The 20,604-nt window shown below is 43.4% G+C and overlaps 1 protein-coding gene across 2 annotated transcripts in view; it reads left to right on the top strand.

The window, feature by feature from the left end:
* The window catches only part of LOC124722971, a 339,558-nt gene that overhangs the window by 8,216 nt on the left and 310,738 nt on the right, over positions 1 to 20,604 (top strand). The window contains exon 1 of one of the 2 annotated variants that reach the window (XM_047248139.1): positions 17,088 to 17,396. The exons of the other annotated variant lie outside the window; for it this stretch is intronic. The gene's annotated coding sequence lies outside the window, so the exon portion shown is untranslated. Of the gene's footprint in view, positions 1 to 17,087; positions 17,397 to 20,604 lie in introns of those variants that run through there. 2 annotated transcript variants of the gene reach the window in all.

A 20,604-nucleotide genomic window follows, 5' to 3' on the forward strand; every position in this document is an offset into this window, starting at 1 on the left:
GTTTTCGGTGGTCTGGAGGCTGTAGATTCTGTCTTTGCGACACAATGGTCAGAGTGGCGGACTGACAATGAACAGTCAGGTACGATGTCCGAAATTTTCCTTCGAGGGACGCCGAATTGGTGTCCGTGTAGCCTCGTGGACGCAACTGGCGAGCTGCGTGGAAGGATAAGCAGCGCCTCCTGCTTTCACAGCTTAGCTGAACGAATTACTATCCAGTGCTGCCGTCCTCTGAGGTTTATGTAGGAGGTGTTATCGGTCGGTCGCCAATCTGTAGTGCTACGGAGTTCGCTTTGCGCTTTGTAGTTTCTGTAGGCTGTGGAAGACATTTCAGTTAACGCAAAATATGCTATGGTGTCACAGTACAAATGGACGGTTTACATTATCTACTACTGGCGGTCCATACATTCGGTAAATACTAGAAAGCATAGTCGCAACACATGGAACAACTCTATGGAGTCATTGCTGTCACTGGCTAACCATTCGGGAAATATGGATCACAGGCGCATTCAGGAAGGTATCCTGTATATGGGAGACTATGGATCGCTTAAGTAGCAACACAGTAGAGTACGTTAACACTACACAGTGAGTATGGCAGCAGGGACACACGCCATGGGCGCTCTTTTCCATGGGGGAATATTTTTGTTACAGGCGACAGAAATGAGGAATGGCATGAGAAGGCGAAGAAATGGTTCAAATGGCTCTGAGCACTATGGGACTCAACTGCTGAGGTCATTAGTCCCCTAGAACTTAGAACTAGTTAAACCTAACTAACCTAAGGACATCACAAACATCCATGCCCGAGGCAGGATTCGAACCTGCGACCGTAGCGGTCTTGCGGTTCCAGACTGCAGCGCCTTTAACCGCACGGCCACTTCGGCCGGCAGAAGGCGAAGAGGGAGGGAGTAGTAGATGCGGGAAGAAGAAGAAACAGAAAATCGAGAGCACGGACTACAGGTCAATAAAACAGGAAAGGACGGACATGTGTGAAATGAAATCATGAAGAGATTATGTTGAGCAACATTCCCATACAGACGTCCATTTCCCAGGTACAGAGACACCTGTTTTTTGTTTTCAGCTAGTAAATGGAGCCACACTCGTTATGCCAAATGAACCACCGCAAGGAGAGTGTAAAGAGAATATTTTGCGTTTGTTGCTATCTTTGCTACGGCTTTGGCTTGGTAATCAATGAAACACTGAAAAAGAAATTGTGTTATTGGTATAAGCAATGCGACTTTGGAATGTGTATTGTTCAGTGTTCTGAATTATTCAAATGTGTACCTTTTATTTCGTAGTAAAGGTGTGTCCATCTTAAACAGGATAAGTAGCGATGAGGATTAAACAAAAATGCGATGATATTACGAAATTTGATTCACAAATTACGAATTTAAATTGACTTCAGCTGTACTATTAATTGGAGACAAATGAAAATTTGTGCCGGTCCGGGACTCAAAAGCGGATTTTCCGCTTTTACTCGAGCGGTCGCCTTAATCGCTTCTGCGATCAAAGCACTCCTCCAGGACCGATCGAAACTTCCAAGTGTCACATTTGCCCTCATCTCGTAAGGTTTGCACATGCTCTATGTGATTCCCGCCAGAGACGGGCATTCTATATTATCGTCATTTTAACCAACCAAGGCATTGAAACGTCCCTTTTGAACAATTATACATGACTGTGCTTAACCTGACACACAATATTTTTTTAGCGCAACGCAATCTGACTTTCAAAAATCCCTACAAAAGAATGGCCCAGACTAACATTAACCTATACGTTTCACAAATCACTTACCTCACAAAAATCTTGGTTACTCGAACTACTGCAATACAGCGAGCACCACTACTGCCAGCTAAATAAAAGATTCAAACTACGGAAGGCACTAACTACTGATAGGCATAGTCAGGAAATGAAAGATTTTAATAGAGAACAAACAATGTATTTACGTTAATATCATCAAAAGTCATAATATATATAGCAGTTCATGACAAATTACAAAACTCCGCCATCTCTCTCCCCACATCCACCACTGCTGGCGGCTCACCTCCAACTGCGCAACGCTACGCGCTGTTCACATCCAGCTGCCGCTGCCCAACGCTACAATGGCAGACAACAATGCAAACTAGCCACAGACTGCACACAGCACAGCCAGTGATTTTCATACAGAGGTGGCGTTACCAATAAAAAAACCTAAACAGCCTACTTACAGCATATAATACTTATTATGTAATTTTACAATATCTGTATTGACAATTCATTTGGAAAAATGTTCCTTCACACATGCATGCATGTCTGAAGCAACAGACACAGTGTGACGATCCACAGCTGTTCATTAAATATTACGACAGTTGATTCGCACACTGCCAATTGAAACTGACTTCAGCTGTGCTACACTGACGGAAAAAAATCGCAGAATCAAGGAGTTGTGCGACATAAACGAAAGTTGGTAGGCGTGTTTTTACATATGAGAGATGATGCCTATTCAAATTTCTCATCAGTCGCAAAAGCGTGGCACTAGTAGTGCCACTATATGAGGATGCAGATCAGGTTTGCTTTAAATACATGCTGTAACGTTCGTGAGCGTTAGTTACCTTTGAAATTGGACGTGGTGAGTTGATGTTAGTCAAGAATGCCTTTAACCCTGTGGCGCATGAATTTCACCGCAGTGGACAACTTTTAATGGTCAATTCTCTGGCGTTTTCAATCAGTCATGAGGCTGCAAATGCATGCAGGACATAACACCAGTAGGGAGTGCCCACTGCAGTGAACTGTGTGCATCTGCAGCCTCAGGACTGATTGAAAATGTCAAAGAAGCGACCATTAACAGCTGTCCACTGTAGTGGACGCTATGCGCCACACGGTTAAGGCGACAAAGGCACCTCAGCACATCACTGAGTTTGAACGAGGTCGTGTAACAGGGGTACAAGGAGATGGATATTTCTTCTGCGATATTGTAGTAAGACCAAAGAGAAATATAGCCACTGTAAATGATTCCTGGCAGCAGTGGTCACGAGAATGTACGATCGGAAGAAGATGGGGGTTACGGACGGTCAGCTGGCACTATCGAGAGGGAAGACCATCCTGTTCAATGTATGGCTCTGGCGCATCGTACTGCATCTGCAGCAGCAATTTGAGCAGCAGTTGGTACCACAGTGAAACAACGAACTGTTAAAAATCGATTCTTAATTTACCAGCATTTCACATTTGCAATGGCTTATCTCGTGCGTAAGTTAACCCGTGATCATGCTATGTTAATCACCTCAGTATGTTACTTACACAAATGTATTCCCGAAATTTCAGTACTCTGCGTTAATTATTTCTTGACGCTGCGATTTTTTTTCGTCAGTGTATTTATTGGTGCACATGAAAATTTGTGCCTGATTGAGACTCGAACTCGGACATGCATGTAAGTCTGAAAAAACATTGTTTAACGTGAATTGTCAACACAGACCTTGTACAATTACATAATACAAATAAGATGATGTCGGGCGGGGGGGTGCAAAAAAATTTAAATTTATCCTGGGCGACAGACCATGTATTAACACGACCAACGACTGATGCCAGACAGTACTCTCAAAAGATGAGTCCTTATTTTGCCGGCAGCGGTGGTCGAGTGGTTCTAGGCTCTTCAGTCCGATTGCTACGGTCGCAGGTTCGAATCCTGCCTCGGGAATGGATGTGAGTGATGTTCTTAGGTTAGTTAGGTGTAAGTAGTTCTAAGTTCTCGGGGACTGATGACCTCAGATGTTAAGTCCCATAGTGCTCAGAGCCATTTGAACCAGTCCTTATTTTTCGTTTCTAGACAGCGAGTATGCTCGTACAGTGGTTTAGGTAGACCTAGGAACAAGTTTTCATTTATTGAGTACTCACTTCAGTAATCTCCATCTGGTCGATTCAGTTTAGGTTTTTCGTCTTTTATCAAAATTTGAGGGTAGCAGGGATAAAATATATGAAGTGAAAGTTTGTTCACAACTTTTACAAAACCCAGATCGCAGTTTTAAGAGTCGAAAGACATGAAAGGGAAGTACTAGTTGAGAAGGGAGTGAGACAGGGTTATAGCTTATCCTATATTATTCAGTGTGTACGTTGAGCAATAAGTGACAGAAACAAAACCTACTTTTAAAAAGGGAGTTAGAAGTTCAGGGGAAAAAAAATAAAAAACTTTGAGGTTTGCCGGTGACAATGGATTTCCGTAAGATACGGCAAAAAACTTGGAAGAGCAGCTGAATGGAAACGGCAGTGTCTTGAAAGCGGGTTGTAACAAGAACGTCAACAGAAGTACAATAAAGGTAATGAAATTTAGTCTAACTAAATCAGGCGAAGCTGAAGGAATTAGATTAGGAAATGATATACTAAAATTAATGTAGGAGCTTTGCTATTTAGATGGTAAAATAACTAACAATGGCCGAAGGAGATACGATATAAAATGAATACTGGCAATGGCAAGAAAAGTATTCCTGAAAAGAACAGTGTATTAACATCGATTATAAATTTAAGTGTTAGGAAGTCGTTTGTGAAGGCAATGTGCTGTAATGTAGCCGTGGACAGAAGAGAAATGTGGGCGATAAACAGCTCATAAAAGTAGAAGTTTCTTGAAATGTGGCATTACAAAGTGATGCTGAAAATTAGATGTGAAGCTCGAATAACTAATGAAAAGATACTGAATCGATTTATGGGAAAAAGAAATTGTGGCAGAACCTGATTAAAAGAAGGTATCGGTTGATAGGGCACATTGTGAGGCATCGAGGAATCATCTATTTGGTAATGAAGGAAAGTGTGACGGGAGAAAGAGGGGGGGGGGGGGGGTCCAGCATTAATCAAAGGGACTGATACGGAGTTGCATGTGAGGCTGTTAGAGTGTTATGTCTCTTGGAGATTATCCTGAGATGCATTGCATCTGAGTGGCATTATTATCACTCAGCGATTTTCCCTTCAGCATTTTTATAACTTTGAGATCTGCATCTGTTCAATGTTAAGGCGCGTCCTCGCTGGCTGTGACATTCTAGCCTGAGCCACATTTTCGTGAACAACAATCCATGTGAACGAGGCGTCGTGGTAAATACTATAGCGTTACTGGAAAGCATAGGAGCTCACGCCTCATATCAAATCTGTTGCACGTTCAGTTTTGAGTATGTCTCCAACATGTCAACAACGCGGTGTGTGATCAAATTATAAGAGAGCGAAAGTCTGCCATTATTGGAATTGTATGCAGTTGAGTCAGTGTTTTATTATGCAAATATAGAACATTACAGAGACAGGGACGTAAAAACGACAACGGCAAAGTGAATTTCTAATCCCGAGGACTCCTTAGTTGTGGGCGGAAAAGTTGGTTTTGAAATTTAAGATCTTCGGTAGTTATCGTTAGTATTTGAGAAGAATAGCTGATAACGAGCGCGCAGGATCCTTCATTTATGAGACTTACTTGCCGAAAGTCTTCTCGTTCCACTGAATGAATCCGTTCATTGCCTCGTTTGTTCAGCAAACACCACGCAATAGAATTTGATAAGTGAAAAGTTCATATGTATGCACAATTTGTTTAAGTGGCTCGTTGATAACCTTGCAAGTATCAGGCATGAATTTTTTAGACAAAATAAAAATTCCAGCCTCTTCAAATTATCACGAGGCTGAATGCGGGGTGGCCGAGCGGTTCTAGGCGCTACAGTCAGGAACTGCGCGGCCGCTACGGTCGCAGGTTCGAATCCTGCCTCAAGCGTGGATGTGTGTGATGTCCTTAGGTTAGTTAGGTTTAAGTAGTTCTAAGTTCTAGGGGACTGATGACCTCGGATGTTAAGTCCCATAGTGCTCAGAGCCAATTGCAATAGTTTATGGCCAAGATGATGTCCTAGTGGCTTCATGTTTAATCAGGTGTCTAATGCTTTTAGGGTAAAGTGATAACTGCCATTTTTAACGATGGTAATTTATGACCCAAGAAAATGACGTCTTCCCGCCCCCACTGCCCCCGCTGTGCTGTATTGGTCGTTCCTCCACCACTGCCCCCATGCTCCTTTGATCCCTCAGATTGGCATTCTTAATGTGAACCTCGTTCGAGCAACACTGCCGCCACCATGTAGCGTACTCAGTTTCCAGCACGGTAATACGTCCCAATGCTATTTGCTGACTTTCTTTAAAAAGAATATGGTTGTAGAACTGAACGCCACAGTACACTAAAAAAATACGCTACTGTAATATAAGGTTCCTGCAACTAACATCACAATGCACAACCTGCAATCATGTGTAAAAAAGTCCAAGTAACGTCACACTGCACCGAAAAAACAAAAAAATACGCACCTGCTACTATAATATTACAGAAAATAACACTGGGATGGGTTAGCTATGCATACATTGACATTGTGCTCGAGCGGTGGTTGATGTGTGCAGCGCGTGAGCCGCGGCGGGCCGGTGGGGGCTGGGGGCATGCGGCAGGTGGGACCTTCGCTCCTCCTCCTCCACGCTCGCCTATAAACAACACTCAGTCCCAGCTTTACGATCAACACCTTATTCAAAGAGCCTACGGACATGCAACTAGTTTAGTGCAGTTACTAGCAAATAAAGAAAAGGGAGTGGCCCCCGGTCTACCGGCGGAAGAGTCGCACGTTTAATACGAAAATAATAACAAAACGTATTAGAAACCCACTTATTTTTCATTCGAACCTTTATTCACAACCTTTACATCACAGGTCCATCAACTTGGCCATCTCCATGCAATTGAAAATGCTTATCACACTAACTGAATGGGGAGATAAGCTCATCTCTCTGAAATACAGGCGGTAGCTTGTGAAATTTGCATGTAATGTTACATACGGCAGGCATTAGTTCTTTGGGAAACAACTAGTAATCCACCCCATTCAAACTGAACCACTTGTTCATAAGTTTCTTATAAATTTAATGAATCATCTTACATGCATTTTTAGATTTAAGCCATTTGAATATGTAATATGCATCAGTACTGTCTGTCTTGCCGAATCTGTAGTCTTCTCTCTGCACCATCGTCATGCATTCTGGTATAATTTGTTCCAAAATATGCAGAATGGTCGAACTTAGCAGGTTCCCCGAAAACACCATTGTCCTGCAATCCTCATTCTCCATTAACAGAGTCTTAATGGTTGACTTCAGTGTGCTCAAAGAAGCTCCAGTGCTGAGAACTTGCAGTATACACTCTTCGCCTGCGTGTAAATTAACGACTAATACCATTAATCTCTTCTTATCGCATTTAGCATCCAATATCATGTCCTTATTCATCGTATGTCATACGATGAACTGACTGTGACGCTTTCTGTGTGTTTCACCTTATATACCTGAGACCAAAGATGATAGACGTATAGTTTTTCGCTTTTTCAGTGTTTCATACACTGCAACGAATGTTGCATGTATTAACGGCGGTTTAAAATAGCTCTGTATCGGTCAAGTAAGAACTCTTAAAGGGAGAAGATGTTGAACCCCGCATTTCAGCCCAGCTCAGCTCCTCAATGCAACCAGCAAGTAAATACACTACTGGCCATTAAAATTGCTACACCAAGAAGAAATGCAGATGATAAACGGGTATTCATTGGACAAATATATTATACTAGAACTGACATGTGATTACATTTTCACGCAATTTGGGTGCATAGATCCTGAGAAACCAGTACCCAGAACAACCAACTCTGGCCCTAATAACTGCCTTGATACGCCTGAGCATTGAGTCAAACAGAGCTTGGATGGCGTGTACAAGTACGGCTGCCCATGCAGCTTCAACACGATACCACAGTTCATCAAGAGTAGTGACTGGCGTATTGTGACGAGCCAGTTGCTCGGTCACCATTGACCAGGCGTTTTCAATTGGTGAGAGATCTGGAGAATGTGCTGGCCAGGGCAGCAGTCGAACATTTTCTGTGTCCAGAATGGCCCGTACAGGACCTTCAACATGCGGTCGTGCATTATCCTGCTGAAATGTAGGGTTTCGCAGGGATCGAACGAAGGGTAGAGCCACGGGTCGTAACACATCTGAACTGTAACGTCCACTGTTCAAAGTGCCGTCAATGCGAACAAGAGGTGACCGAGACGTGTAACCAATGGCACCCCATACCATCACGCCGGGTGATACGCCAGTATGGCGATGACGAATACACGCTTCCAATGTGCGTTCACCGCGATGTCGCCAAACACGGATGCGACCATCATGATGCTGTAAACAGAACCTGCATTCATCCGAAAAAATGAAGTTTTGCCATTCGTGCACCCAGGTTCGTCGCTGAGTACACCATCGCAGGCGCTCCTGTCTGTGATGCAGCGTCAAGGGTAACCGCAGCCATGGTCTCCGAGCAGATAGTCCATGCTGCTGCAAACGTCGTCGAACTGTTCGAGCAGATGGTTGTTGTTGGGTGAATCGGGGAGCAGGAGGGCAGTCCTGCCATATCCTCACTTCGGCACGGCGCATATGGCCACTGGAAGTATTGCCCATCCGAAAAATACAGCCTTTACAATATACTGAATTTTATTGCCACTGAGTTGTTTTTCTTTTTCCGCCGTTTGAGGACTCCATCTCTTTTCGTTAGTACATAATAGTTTTCAGTTACACATACCTGTACAGTTTTTGTTTCGTTTGTTCTTTTGTCAAGAACAATGCGCAGTTCAATAAATAGTGAGCCATTAGGCACTGGGATTATATCTTCTGCCTCCACAATGTTTTCAGATCTTAAGAAAGGACATATGATTCATCGTGAGGGTAATGAATAAGGAAGTACGGAATATTATAAAATCATGTAATCTAGAAGCAAGGCAGGAAAGTAAAACAAGGTTATCTTCGTGGTGCCTGTTATGCTGACATATCTCTACGATATGTTGCAAAAATTCGAAAAGGCGTAGTTTCCACAGGTATGACCGCTTTGTGGTCCTGGTAAAAGGCTTCTCGACTGTTTCTAGCTTGCAGTGTAAGTGTGATGTCTACATATACATAGTATAATGTCTCTCATTACATCCATATCCAAGTCGTGATAGTGAACCTTATGTACTTCCATAAATTCCACTATCATTACTTGGATATGGATGTAATAAGAGACAGTATACAACATATATGTAGACATCACATTTCCACTGCAACCTAGAAACAAAGGAGATACCCTCACGAATAACAATGTTGCATACACACTATCAGCATTAATAAACTAATTATACAAATGAAGAAATGGTCGGTATTATTCCGAAAGTATCCCGAGAGAGCATGGTGATTTGACATATTTAGTTTGTTGAAATGTATTTCAAAGGCAGATCTACTTTCATGACAATGTTTTTCGAACGACGTGAACTCTTGCGTTCACAAGGCACGCCTGCCCAGCTTCCGAATTCCTGTCGCGCGCATCATTCTCAGCTGCTAACAATACACTGACCATTGTTTTGTGTGACGGCTCAAACGTTTACTTTTCTCAATAAAAACTATTTTATTCGCGAATCACACATTGTCAGTTTGGCAAACTGTAGGTAAGTACGCAGCATCTAGCGTGTACCTGTCATTCCGCCTGAAGAGAACGCTCGTCAGTATATTAACTTTGCTCAGATGAAGAAAAGGACTAAAATCCTTTGGTAGGTTCCCATTCCAGTCGTTCAGTGTTAAGAGACGGTAGGTTACTGGGACTCAACGAACGTTCCAACAGAATACCCATTTAATTTTTTTGTAAATTGTTAGTTTTTCTTTATTCGAAGAAGCATCATCATTGATGAGTAACGGGCTCATTTCTCTTGTTGACAGGTTTAACTGTAATTCTTTTGCTAAAACATAATATAATTTGCATAAACTCATCTTGCAGCAGCTATTGCGACAGAATTCTGAAACAGAGTGTCTCACCAAACAAGTAACTGGCGACCGGAGAGCTTAAAAGCTTACGAAAAACCTCATTATGTTCGTTTCCAGTATCTTAAGAGAAGAAATTTCATGTTCATTTTCATGCTAGGAAACTCTTGTTTCACTAGCTGTCTATAACTGTTAAAAAAATTAGTCACTGAAGTGTAAAAATCGAATAGAAGTATAACTTCTTAATATTGCCATGGATAAGAAACTTCCGTGTGTTTACGTATTGGCAAAATACTCTCCTCCTTGTGTGGTGCTGGCCGGAGTGGCCGTGCGGTTCTAGGCGCTACAGTCTGGAATCGCGAGACCGCTACGGTCGCAGGTTCGAATCCTGCCACGGGCCTGGATGTGTGTGATGTCCTTAGGTTAATTAGGTTTAAGTAGTTCTAAGTTCTAGGGGACTGATGACCTCAGAAGTTGAGTCCCATAGTGCTCAGAGCCATTTTAACCTTGCGTGCTGCCGGCCGGTGTGGCCGAGCGGTTCTAGGCGCTACAGTCTGGAACCGCGCTACCTCTACGGTCACAGGCTCGAATCCTGCCTCGGGCATGGATGTTTGTGATGTCCTTAGGTTAGTTACGTTTAAGTAGTTCTAAGTTCTAGGGGACTGATGACCTCAGATGTTAAGTCCCATAGTGCTCAGAGCCATTTGGACCATTTGAACTTGTGTGCTATCGTTTCCCAAAATCACGTTTCGATGTCTCGAGTGGTTTAGGAGATATGAGGGATGTTATAAATATTTCATTCCCGCGGGAGTGAGGTGGGGAGTGTACGCGCTGCACAGGATCCATTTTCTCGAGATTGGAGACAGATAGAGACCTCCTCCCAAGTTTAAAGAAAAATTCGGTATGTTAGCTAAGTTTCATATGCAGCAACATATGGTATAATACGAACCAAACGCAAAACCATAGCGATCCCTATTTTTCATTGCATACTTTGCGACTTTTGCTTAGTGTTTTTCGAAAATGTGTATATCACTAAAGGTATGATCATTAGCGAGATGATGGGCACAGACATATAACGCTACAAGCAAGGCAAAAATTAAATATTTTTATTGAATAGTTTCCGCAAAATCGTTTCAGAAAGATTACAGGGTGCGCGTGCTACAATTCTGTCAGCGCAGAGCGTTGCCAAGTGGCGTGTGCAAAGTATGTGTACGCATCTCAATATGCGCTGGACCATCGCGGCACATGCGGAACGTGCGCGTCACGCTGTAGTGTCATGTCACGTCCCACGTGCAATACGCTTCTCAATTTGCGCTTAGCCTTAAGGAATGATGGAGAGCCTATATCGACTTCACGGCTCACACATAATGCACTCGCCTTCATGTTTCAGGAAATAAGATATCAACTGAAAGAATCGAAATCGACTGTACTCGCAACGTAGGTGTCACATCAACCCTTTAGACATAAGTTTCCACATCAACTTCTGACAAGAATTGTCTGCAGAATGCAGTATGGTTCACAGATGGACCGATAACTGAACATGACTGCTTTAGTATGTTCTTAACGCCCAAGATCTTTATAGTATTCTTTGAAGATATGAAACGTGTGATTATACACTTGAAACGAGAACTAATTTTACCGAGAAGACTGATGGATAATAACTTTTATGTTCAGGGACAGCCAATTCTAGAAGAAAATAAAATAGTGATAGAGAAGGTCATGAATGTCCAGCTCTCCAGACAACTGGACATCAGTCTTAGGCAGTTAAAACAAGTGTCCAGATACGAACTCTACAGTTCATTATATTGTCGCTGCAGACCAAACGGAAAGGGAACTTGAAGAAAGATTCAAGGGTATTCTTCAACTGCAAACTAACAAATGCTAAGGCCTTTCCGACTGGAGAATACTACCCATACGATAACTACAACTGAAGTGGAATAATACAGCATACGGCCTATTATACGACATGTATTCGAAGTTTCATTCCTCCTGTTATCATATATATTATATATCCATAATCAGATGAGGGATCTGGAAGCATATTGAGCCCACATAAGTTTAAGAAATTTGACCCGATTGTTGTTATAGAAACATTGAAGCAGAACGAGCTCATCAAAGGCGGACCTGTTGACCTTCATATAGAATTTGAGTCATCAGAAAATTTCCCCAAAGAAACTGCCACATTCGCATTGTTGTTACTTTATAGGGGGGTGAATTATTGTCCTCTGACTGGAATAATGCAGTGAGTGGTAGAAATTAACGAGCAGTACGTCGTCACATCAGCGCCGTTTCATAATGGAGTCTCAGAGTGTGAATATTATTGCTGACACTCAAGGGTTCATGGATGAATCTGGGAAGTTTGTGTATTAATACCTGGCATTCCTAGCTTTTAGGAACTCTTGAAGTGTGATAGCAACATTCTCCATGAGTATTCAGGCTCATAAACCATTCGGGAGTATTGTTGGAGTGAAATTACCATTCAAAGTACTGGAACGAAGCTGGCTTGTCTCTGGAACATGTGCTGACGACGTTTCGGAATTTTGATCATATTGATAGTGCAGTTTACGTCATAGGCAGTGACAAAGTGTTTTGGAGGAAGAAAATTTTCAAGAACACTTCAGTAAGTGATCTGACTTATTTGACTCATATGGATGTCCGGCGACCCGCAAACTCAAGAAGATATGTGGAGATGAAGATGAACAGAATAATGCTTTTATTTCTGCTTCAAATAATGTGAAATTACTTTTCAATTGTGTGATCAATAAATGATTTTTTTAAAACTAAATTATGCACTTGGTATATTTTCCTTACCAATGGATTTTTCAATGCTGAGTATGCAAATTCTCCCACATACGTTCCCTGTGTTTGCGTTCTAGAATTGGAGACAGAGTTTCAGACAGTTCCCGAATACCTTTTTGAAATCGGTATTGGTCATCTGCTCTCCTCTCCCACTCCCCTACATGAGCTGCTCGATGTGCTTAAGGCCATACAATCATTAGCTTAATTTCGTTATAGCTCTTGTTGTTATGGCTGTGCTTCTTATTCTTTGCATCCATTGCAGCAGGCCGGCGCGATGACCACTGGCTGGCTGGGCTGTAGGCCCACATTTGTTTACAGCACTGTGGCTGAGGCTCCAGATCTGTTTATACTGTGCCGTGTTCTCTTAAGCTGGCTGAGATACATGTAGACTGCGAGGGTACAAGCCACTACTCTTTGTACGATGCGAGGAGCCCGTGTATCTTTAAAGGGAGAGAGAGAGCCCTTATCCGTCATATCAGAGCTCAGTAGACTGAGTGAAGTTGTTATCACATGAGCAATAAAGGGATTATGTTAACAACAAGACACACACCTGTCTAAATATGTAGAAGGTCCAGGCAGTGAGAATCCTTCTCAGCCTGTTTCAATATCGATGCTGCCTCCTGGTTAGAACTGTGTTGTACTGCCTTATCTGCTGGACCCTACATCATCAAACGGTATTGAAATTTACTGCAGTACTCTGATCTGGTGGATGTTTATTATATACGGCAGTATCCACTCCGGCAGACGTTAATGTCTGTCATATGGTGCACAGAACTCTACTGTACCGGCTGCTATAAAATTTATTATATAGCGCACAAGGCTTTAACTGTGGAGCGTCGTCCGCCCACTGTGGCAGACTCAGATTTGTCATCTCTTCCAGGTGTGTTTGTCTGGTAGAGAAATTTATTACATCGTCCAGAATCGTGCTTGGGCAGTACCAATTTCTGCTCTCTGAAGCAGTATATTGCGTCATTTTGGACTCTTTGCAACAATAGATCTGGCCAGCTTGGAGGTTTGTATGCCTGCCTTACATATTACATCATCTATAATCTTGTCCCAACCTGGTTGGGGTGTCAACCATGAGCGTTCTGATTGATGGAAGGAAAAAATGTGGTGGCAGCGTTCTCATCTGTGATTGGTTGAAAATACTGTGGCACGTGGGTTGCATCAGTCTGATCCGATGCTAGCTGCCTGCCTCGTCCCACGAGCACTCTGTTAATAGGCGGCACTGTGGGACTGCAAGTCATTTGTGATCAGATAGAGAACTACTTCAAGAATGAAGCGTCAGCAGTCAATGTGTTCCTCATCTTCTGATGGAGAGGGAGGCAAGCGAGCTCGCATTGATGGCGGTATGTATCGTGAATATAGTGTGTGTTCCACTGTACTCATCTGTTGCTGTATAGCCTAAATCTAATTATGATTTTCTGTTGTTGCGTATGGCAGTATCACCATTGATGGGAAGTGACACGATCGACTTGTTGTACACCACTTGTCCTGAGCAGGTGACGAACTGGTTCGGACCTGTGGCTATAGAGCGGTTAACTGGTCATTTTTGTGAAGGCGAGTACTCGTATTTGTGATATACGATTATCTAACGTATTCCTTCTTTGTTTGAATGGACATTTTGGTGTGTGTGTGTGTGTGTGTGTGTGTGTGTGTGTGTGTGTGTATGCGCGCGCGTGCGCCTCTGATTACTACCATGATTACCTGATGTGTTTCCTGTTCTTTTTTGTACAGTTTTTCAGTAAAGTTGTGGGGGCAAATGTGACCTATGTTCAGCTTGACACTCCTGCTTGGTCCCAGGATGCGTTCACCTCCCATGCTGACGCCTGGTGTGTAGACAGCCCGCTAATTCAGCAACAACATAATGAGTGCGAACGTTACCTTTCTCTGAATGTCTTTTTCTTATACGTGGTACCTACACGGTACAGTTTTTTCTTCTCAAGTGTGTGAATACTACTGCACATGTCTGGTTCTGCTTTGAAAATTTTTTCAATGGTGTTGCTGCGACGAATGCAGCTCAGGTTGAGCCCAACCCTCCTGTGCACTTACTCGCCCACAACCTGACATACGGGCTGCAGTCAGTCCTGTATTTTCACAATATGGTGAGTGTTAACGTAATCTTTCTTCTGAGAGCTTGATCTTTTTCCACGCATAGTACTTATGTTGAACAGCCCATGACGCCATCTTCGGCTTTAAGTTGCCAGTGCTTGACTCAGCTCGTGAATGAGCATGTACATACACTAATCAGCCAAAACATTATGTCACCGACCTACTATCGATATAAAGCCCGACCAGGTGATAGCATTGTCACCTGGTGAGGAATGACTGCTAGTGAGACGCACGCACAGTGCATGCAGTATCACTAAGTGTGCTGTCCTTGTGTAAAATGGGGAAGGCGAACGATCTACCTGGCATTGGCCAGGGCAGGTTGTGATGGCATGGAGCCTCAGCACAAACATTTCGGAAACTGCACGACTTGTCAGGTGTTCAAGGAGTGCTGTGGTGTGTGTCTTCAACATGTGACGAAACCTAGGTGAAACCATGTCCAAACGTTGCGGGATTGGTCGGCCAACCCTCGTTACATAAGTCGGACGTCGTAGACTGGGCAGACTGGTAAAACTGGCAAGGCAGAGAACTTTGGCGGAACTTCAAAAATGGTTCAAATGGCTCTGAGCACTATGGGGCTTAACATCTGAGGTTATCAGTCCCCTAGAACTTAGAACTACGTAAACCTAACTAACCTAAGGACATCACTCACATCCATGCCCGAGGCAGGATTCGAACCTGCGACCGTAGCGGTTGCGCGGTTCCAGGCTGAAGCGCCTAGAACCGCTCTGCCACACCGGCCGACTTGGCGGAACTAACATCACATATTAATGCTTGGCAGAGAACAAGTGTGCCTGAACACAAAATGCGCTTAAAACTCCTAACGATGGGCCTCCGCAGCTGACAACCCATGCAAGTGCCAATGTTAATACCATGACATCGGCAACTACGACTGAAGTGGCACGTGACCATTAGCACTGGACGTATGCACATTGTCAGAGTATTGATTGGTCTGATGAATCCCGATACCTTCTACATCATGCTGATGGGAAGGCGCGAATCCGTCGTCTTCCACGTGAAGAGCTCCTTCACATCTGTACTGAGGGCAGAGACAAGCTGGTGGCGGCTCCATTACGCTCTGGGGAACATTTACGTGGACATCCATGGGTCCAGCGAAGCTCGTGCAAACCACAGTGGTGGCCAAGGAGTACTGTACACTGGTTGCAGACCACATACACTACTTCGTGATGGTCATGTTTACCAACAGCTGTGGCATTTTTCAATAAGATAATGCGCCATGTCACAAGGCCGGGAGTGTGATGGGGTGGGCTGAGGAACACAGTGGCGAGTTCCAATTGATGTGCTGGCTCCCCAACTGGCCATATCTGAACCCAATCGAACACATCTGGGATGTGATTGAACATTGCGTTAGAGCTCATCGTTCCCATCCCTAGAAGGGAATTAGACGACTTGTATGTGCAGATGTGGTGCCATCTCCCTCCTGCGACCTACCAAGGCCTCATTGTTTCCTTGCTATGCTGTGTTGCCGCTGTTATTTATGCCAGAGGTGGATGTATCAGCTATTAGGTAGGTGGTCCTAATGGCCTGGTAGATCAGTTTATGTTGTGATATATACATTTCTTCTTCTACAGTTATAATTAGTACTACTACTACTACTACTACTACTAGTAGTAGTAGTAGTAGTAGTAGTAATAGTAGTAGTAGTGCATCCGCATGCATTGCTTACGAGTTCTCCTTCTTTCTAGATGCAATCGATACTCAGAATGATGTTCCATTACAGGCCAAGATGGCATTTTCGTCCGTTGACTCGCAGGAATGGACATCAGTAATCAATGAATGAATTTGTATGTAATACTAGTAATTCATTCTTATTCTACAGCCAGTCCGACTGGCATGAATTGCTTGTCGAGTGTTCTTCTTGTTTTATGTGCTATCGATAACAGTGAAGCCACTGGAGGAGAATGGGTCGAGCTGTCGCAGCCCATGACCCCATTCTCATCCATCAGCTCACGGGGCTGGATGCTCTCCATCACAGTTGAGCAGATACATGAGTAATCTTTATTCTGCAGTCACTTTTTTTATTATACTTACATGTAGTGCTTATGACTTGTTTCTTTGTTCTTGAATGATAATAATAATGATGATGCTCATGATCATGATTTTGAGCTGTCTATTATAGGCGGCCCACAGGCAGACGAAAATGATGTAAATGCCACATATGATGCAGATCAGCGTATGAGTGAGTAACACAAAACATTACTGTCATTAGATGTTTTTCATTCCCTGCATCATAGCACATACAGGATACTTATCATTGTCTTTGTTTCTTGCAGAATACCTGAGGGTGCTGTCTGGAGGCAGACTTCAATCAACAACAACAACACTGCCTCCTAAGCCACTCTTAAATCACCTGGTACCGCTGCCACCATAATGTAGAGGGCCTTTGTGGCTACAATCTACGCGTGGGGCTCATCTACGGACCTGTTACTACGTCTGGGACCGTCATGACCACAGTCCCCGTGTGCAGAGCTGTCGTGGCTTCAATCACCACCTCTGGGGCTGTCACGGCTGCAGTCCCCATGTGTGGGACCGTCTACAACTCCGTCACCACATCCGGATCTGTGTGCGGGGTCGTCTACAACGCCATAACTTCACCCAGGGCCCTCATGGCGTCACTCTCCGCCTACAACGCCATCTAGTTATAGTCACAAGTCACCAGCTGGCTGGTAGCAGCTCCCTCTCCCCTCCTATAGGATTAGGACTGGACCAGGTCAGTCGCACACCTGCATTACACTATGTTGTGAGTGCAGGCGCATTTAAGGAGTGGTTCTCGTGGGCTCACATGGATAATTCTGCTGTGGGATACCTCTTTCTTAAATGCACATACCAATTCTGGAAAGCGAGCTCCCTAAATTCATAAGAGATCTGTGTTATCCTGACATAAAATGCAGCAATGTACTATTCTAAGAATTAACATATCCCCAAACAAAACGGTGTTATTGAGGAGAAAGTTACCATCTATATTTGGGGGGTAGGGGGGCCGGGAAATGGCGTGATAATGTGGGGCTACTTAATCACCGAGGTGTTCTGTGATTTCAACTCGAGTATTATTCTAGCCCATTTTTCTGAAATTCAGGAAAGAGGGTCTGGTAAGGTGCTCAGAGATATATGTTATTTGGATGTCCACACCCATGTCTTTGAATCATTAAAGGGGGGGGGGGGAGTCGAGCTATATCAAACTTCCGAAGAATATAGGAGATAAAAGGCATGTATCAATGTTAAGAACCTCGATGACAAATTCTGCTTCACATGGTCAATACTGGCATGTGACAGAAATTATGACTGTGATGCTCATCCTGAACGACCGAACTCATACGTAACTGACAATGCCGGCCGTGGTGGCCGTGCGCTTCTAGGCGCTTCAGTCCGGAACCGCGAGACTGCTACGGTCGCAGGTTCGAATCTTGCCTTGGGCATGGTTTGTGTGATGTCCTTAGGTTAGTTAGGTTTAAGTAGTTCTAAGTTCTAGGGGACTGATGGCCTCAGATGTTAAGTCCCATAGTGCTCAGAGCCATTTGAACCATTTTTTTTAACTGACAATGTTTGTGGGCTTTTTAACGTTAATGGCATCTCATTCCCCGTAATTCTGTAGGATATATCTAAATTCGAGAGAAAGAACCCGTGTTATTCAGTTCATGATTATATCCTGCAGAAAGAGGAAAGCAAGTCAGAAGAAGAGCTCACTGTGTGAGAAAAAGAAAAAGAAGTGAGTCATAGAGTTGTCGGACCCTGCTACCTTTCCAAAGTAGGCGGTGAGTGTGAGAAACATATAGATTTGCTGTTATTCTCCAAGAGCAACAAACAGCAGTGTGTATGGCTCAAGAACATGTCTCGCTTGCTTTAAACTCAAAAGAGTAAACATAATGATTCATGTCATTATTGCTCTAGATGCCTCAGCTCTTTTACTATGAATGAGTATACAGAGAAGCGTCTGACTGATTGCTCCACCAAGGAACCAGCAAGTGTGCAAATACCAAATGAGAACGACAAGTTTCTCAAGTTTAAGAATTTCCACCACCAAGAGCATTGTCCCTTTGTAGTATACACTAATTTCAAATGCCTGTTCGCTCCTGCGGTGCATTGTGATGGAGACCTCACTGCCTCTCATACAACTGTCACAGAGTGTTATGTACCATATGCAGTTGTGTATCAGATTGTATGCTCGTATGATTCAAGCAAAAATCGTTTAAGATCACATGCTGAGAAAAATCGTGCGAGATAGCTGCTCACTGGGCTTGCGAAACTTACATGACCGGTTGATCGCGTTTATGGCACCAACGTTCCCATGACTAAATCACGAGATATTGATTCCTTGTATGAGAAAGCTGTCAAATACCGCATTTGTGGACTGCCGTTAGACAGAAAAGCAGAAACTCCATGTAGGGGCTAATGTCATCTAATGGGGTAGTTCTGCGATGCAGCACACAATACATGAAACCTAAGGTACCAAATCCCACAACATATACCCATCTTTTTCCACAATTAGAGCAGGTATGATGCCCACTTCATCATTGAACACTTGAGTGATTTCGGTTTACTCGATGATCACGTTAGTGTCCTGGCTGAGAGAGATACATTTCGTTCCCCAAGCAGATGACGCTGAACATCACCTTACGGTTCCTGGGCTCACTTCGATTTATGCATGCACCACTTATGCCATAACGAGTGCAGAGTGTGCGAATGCAGCGAATGTTTGGCAAGAGTTCAACATATCTGATTTAGGGAAGTATGTAAAGCTGTGTATGGACACAAATGTATGAATATTGGTGGATATTTTCGAGAAATTTAGGAGTGTATGCATGACAACATACACAGTTGATCCTGCATTCTATTACACCAGACCGGGGTGCAATGTTGAAAAGGAAGTCTGCTGAAATTGAATTATTGACTGATGTCAAAATGCTGTTCTTTCTTTAATGTGGGATTCACGCGGGCTTTACCAACGCGTCCATAGGCACACCAAGCTGAATATTCTGCAAATGGGTGGACAGACAGAGCATTTGAGGATGAGAGTTGCATCAGACACTTAAGTGTGAATTGCAGAGTAACCATGTAGATGTTGATGTAGATGTAATTTGATGTCAACAACTTATACAGATACAGCATGCAACAATATCTACCTGTCGGATAGTTTCAGTGGCTATTCAGTGGCGACATCCTCAGATTAGGTGATTTCATGGGTGTGGCAGCTGATTCTGGCGAGAGATATATCGTGGAGGTAGGCATGGCACATCTTTCTAGATTGAATGACACGCACAGTGATTTGTCTCTGTGTCCCGAGTGCTTTGTCCTACACAACGATTCCATCCCCAAACTGAGGATAATGCTGGAGGGGAAAACAAATATATATAACGCACTGTAGAAACCTCCAGCGAGTGCATTTGATTGGTAATGGTACTGCTTAGAATCATCCGCGACATCTCCTTCAAACGAACACGCTGGTTGAAGGAGTACATTGACGTTAACACTGAACAGAGGGCTCTCACAACGCGTGACTTTGAGAAAGATTTTTTAAATTAATGAATAATGCTATTTTAGGGAAAACCATGGAGAATTGAAGAGATCACTGCAAAATTCGTTTAGTTCATCGCTGGTACTCACGTTCTGTTGCACAGGATTATGTCGCCAGGCCAGATTTTAAATGGGCTGGTATTTTCAATGAAGGATTCACTGTGAACATGAGTAAAGTTTCGATAAAGTGCATAAAACTTGTTTATGTTGGAATGTATATATTGGTCCTTTCCAAATTCCACATGTGCCGATTTCACTCTGACTTTGCGAAGAAGAAATTCTATGACCCAAAGTTACTTCATTTAGATACAGACAGTTTCATCTACTGGATGAAAGGCTGCGATTCATATCTCGAAGAATTCGACACGTCTGGATATGCAGCCAATAATCCTTAATGTATTATAGCT

This window comes from Schistocerca piceifrons, chromosome X (assembly GCF_021461385.2).
Source record: "Schistocerca piceifrons isolate TAMUIC-IGC-003096 chromosome X, iqSchPice1.1, whole genome shotgun sequence".
Taxonomy (NCBI): domain Eukaryota; kingdom Metazoa; phylum Arthropoda; class Insecta; order Orthoptera; family Acrididae; genus Schistocerca; species Schistocerca piceifrons.